Genomic DNA, 4,106 nt, shown 5'->3' on the forward strand with positions numbered 1-4,106 from the left:
AGTGAGACCCTGTTTCAAAAATAAATAAATAAAACTATTGCATTGCCTTGTTACATATATGATGAATTTTAATTTTTGAAAAAATTACAGTGATATCTACTTTTAGAAGAGTATTCCAAGTTCCAAAAGTAACCTATGTAAATTTTTAATTATTAAAAATTATAGTTATTTTTATCTTTTTAAAAAATTACGTAGAATTTGAGAAATTATAAAATTGCTGAGATTAATAGTGGCTATGGTAGACTCCTGGACATCCCCTAAATAACACTGATATGCCTACACGAATAGAAGAAAACTAATTAAAAGACTTTGATACCACAGTGATTCAGGAAAATCGGTATATAGCTGGTTGTGATGGAGAATTTGAGCTAAGAGAAATGCTTGGGTAGTGTGTATGGCTTTTTGCATCTGTAGTATAATGGAAAGAAGCCATAATTAAAATATTACTGCAATGTAAAGTTGTACCCAGACTTCTGGTTGAGCTAACTGATCACCTTTACCAATTATAGTTTATTTGATCCTGCTGCCTTGTGTAATGAGAAGAGAACAAGTGCACATTCATATACAAGGACTATAAAGATTGTTCATGAAGTGCCCCTACACACTAAAACCTTAATTTCCATCCTCCATTCATCTTCTAAGTGGCAGTCTATCTTAATAGGCCTTGGCTTACTGGTTATGATTAACTTGGGGATATATTAATTTATAAAAGATAGATTTAATATTCATTTCACTTTTAATTAGAGGTAACTTTAAAAGCAGAAACATTATTTTCACATGCATACATTTATCTTGAGTGAAAGTAAAATAAAAGTAAATTATTTGATATAAATAATCAATGAGCACCCATGATGTGCCAGGAATTAGGTCAAAGAAGACTAAGCACCATCATTGACCCCACAAAACTTCTGCATATTGTGTTCTTCTCACATATGTAATTTCCCTGCAAGCTGAAATACTACTCACCCTGCATGAGCCATTTCAAAATACATCCCTTGCAATTCCTCCATAGTGTGTGTGTGTGTGTGCGTGCGTGCGCGCGTGTGTGTGTCAACTAGACTATCAAATACTGAGATCTTTGTTCCTGAAGAGCTAAAGTCTAGTTGAGATAAACACCTGTCTGATAGGAGGAGTTTGATTTTGGCATTGAGGGATGAGAAGTGTCAACCTAAAAAGAAACTCACACATGCTTTTCAGAACAAATGAGTTTTAATTGGAAAGAGCAGAGAAGTACAATCTGGGAACATGCATGCTATGCTGGATGATGGATCATAGGCACATCCAAGGGGTCAGGGCAGAGGAGACGTTTTTAAATACAAAGAGAGGTCCAGGTAAGCTACTTTGAGACAAGGTTCACTGGTCAAAAGCTCATTGCAGGAATTGACATTTGTTTATTGGTAAAGACAGCTGTTGCTAGGTAGCTGTCCTGGAAGCTATTTATCTGGAATACTGCAATTTGAAGAAGTTCTTGTGATAAGCCTTGTTACAGGCCTGTGTGCATGAGAATTTTTTTGTGGCCTCTCTTGACCCCATTTTGTTAGAAGTTGACATAAATGACTCCATTTTGGTATCTCTTTCACAAACGGATTTGGTGTAATGTGAGCAATGCATTTGGTAGAAATTTGTTAGCAAAACAATGGACAAAATATTCCCTTGTTGCCAGATAAGCAAATACTACAGGAGATTACAAAAAACAATCATCTATGAAACAGTTTGAAAAGATCAAATTACATAAATAGTTTTTTGCTTTCCAGTTTCTAAAAGATGCTTGAAGGCAGAAGTTGGATATGATAATAAGTGGGGAAAAAAGACATTTCTAATTCCAAGATTTTTCTTTATACCATTGATGTTTTATAGTGGTAAAGATAATTTTAACTACTTAATATAATGGTAAATTTTATGCTGCTTCGTCTTTCTAAAAGGATGAACAGGAGAAGCTGAGCAGGGAGTGAAATGAATCACTCTCGAAGGTGTCATATTTCTCACTCCCAACGGAGTTGGCAAAAGGTCGGCACCCTATTAAGATTCAAGTTTTTGCAAATGTATTTTATTGGTAGTCAACTCACTAAAGGCATATCAGTTTTTAACAACTAGTCCCAGTGAAAGTCTGTGTTTGCCAATGAATCTTCTGCCTCACACTGAAAAAGAATCTAATAACTCCATGGTGGATAAAACATGAGTTGCTTAAAGAGGATAAGCTGAGTGAGAGGGCAAATAGAAGATAATTTGTAACAAAGCATCTCTAGAGTAACTCTGAATACTGAAAAAATTACCAAAATCAATTAAGAAGCTGTCCCCTCAGCTGGCTATATTTGGGGAATTCATAAAAGGGGTAAGAATACTCAAGTAGATACATCAGATGAAATGCAAATATTAACACCTTGAAAGTTTTTTTTTTTTTCACCTGCATACTCAATTGTGCATGTGATTCGGGGAGCAGAAATTACAAGCTTCACAAATTGTCTATATACCGTGGTTCTGCTGACCTTAAAGACAGATACACCTGGGATGGCATGGAGTCCATGATTTGTTTATTACCTGAATGTTACATAACTTCTCGAAACCTCCATGGCCTCACTTATAAACTGTTTATGACCATTTGTATCTCATAAGATGTTTGCAAAGATTAAATCACAGGACACTCTTAAATGTTGTGCATGTAGTTAATGCTTAATAAAGCATATGTAAATAATGGGGGTGGGTGTGTGCTGATGACTGTTAGGAGTACCGGTAGGAATTTGCAGGCTGAAGCTCAGAATATCCACAGTCAAGCTCAATAAAAGGGTAGGGAGGCACTATGTGTATCATGACCACCCCTTTTATTGAGCTTGACTCTTATTTCGGCAGAGAGAGGGACAGACAGACAGACAAAGAGATGGGGGTTGGGGAGAGAGAGAGAGAGAGAAACAGAGAGAGAAGCTTCTATAAACCGGAATTAATACACTGCTGTTAATGACAAATGATTGTGTTGAGTTGTATTTATAACCTAGGTTACTTAGTCATTTGATGAAAACACATTCACAAGAATGGGGGGAGGTGTCCCAGATACTGCATCACGCCCGGCAGCTTGAGGGTATAAACATCACTGGGCGCAGGCAGGGACATGAGGGCATCTTCTCAGTGCAACTCAGCTGAACTCACATCTCCTGTCAACATATCCTACAACTACTGCTCTGGAAACTTCTCCTCCCGCTCCTCTGGGGGCTACCTGCGCTACCTAGGCTACTCCTGTGGCTCCTTATACCACAGCAACCTGGTCTACAGCACTGACCTCTGCTCTCCCGGCACCTGTCAGCTGGGTTCCTCTTTCTATAAGAGCTTTCAGGAGACCTGCTGGGACACCCCTAGCTGCCACATGTCCTGTGTGGAGTCCAGCCCCTGCCAGACCTCCTGCTACAGCCCCAGAATCTCCTTACTCTGCGGTCCCTGCCAGTCGACTTACTCTGGATCGCTAGGCTTTGGATCCAGCAGCTGCCGCTCCCTGGGCTATGGATCGAGGAGCTGCTACTCAGTGGGCTGTGGGTCCAGTGGCTTTCGATCCCCGCGTTATGGAGGCTGTGCCTTCTCTTCCCTGGGCTATGGATCTGGATTCTGCCACCCAACATCTGTTCTCTCTAGGACATTCCAGTCTTCTTATTACAGGGACCAACTTGTGGATTTGGCTTCTACCGATCAACTTGCTAAGGGCTCCAGATCTCCATGTTACAATTATTTCTCTCAAAGTCCATCTCAGCTATTATCTAGATAGAATCTATATTCTACTAACCAGAAGAGATACTTTTTTAAAACCTATTGATATTAAAATAACTTTTCTCATAGAATATTCATCTCTTTTTCTTCTGTTTTCTTGTATTTTCCCCTTCCTTCTCTAGTTAAAAATGGATCAAGAGTTGATTTCTTTTTCTTCAAATAAACCCCAATCTGGTATCAGATCACAAATCTTGTTGTTAGTTTTCTTTATAAGATGTCTATTGGGAATTTGAAATCCCCACTTTTTGTCTAAAAATAAAATATTCACTTTGAAGGAAAGGAGTAAGTTTCCTGAGAGTTTTCTAACAACAGAGAGCTAGTTCCTGGGAATTTCTGATAAGTAGACTCAGAGATTG

The 4,106-nt window shown here is 38.6% G+C and overlaps 1 pseudogene; it reads left to right on the forward strand.

The window, feature by feature from the left end:
- Window positions 1–3,103: 3,103 nt before the first annotated feature.
- Window positions 3,104–3,684, forward strand: LOC105500845 (annotated as a pseudogene).
- Window positions 3,685–4,106: the final 422 nt, after the last annotated feature.

The sequence above is a fragment of the Colobus angolensis genome, unplaced genomic scaffold (genome assembly GCF_000951035.1).
Source record: "Colobus angolensis palliatus isolate OR3802 unplaced genomic scaffold, Cang.pa_1.0 Scaffold69, whole genome shotgun sequence".
Lineage (NCBI taxonomy): Eukaryota > Metazoa > Chordata > Mammalia > Primates > Cercopithecidae > Colobus > Colobus angolensis.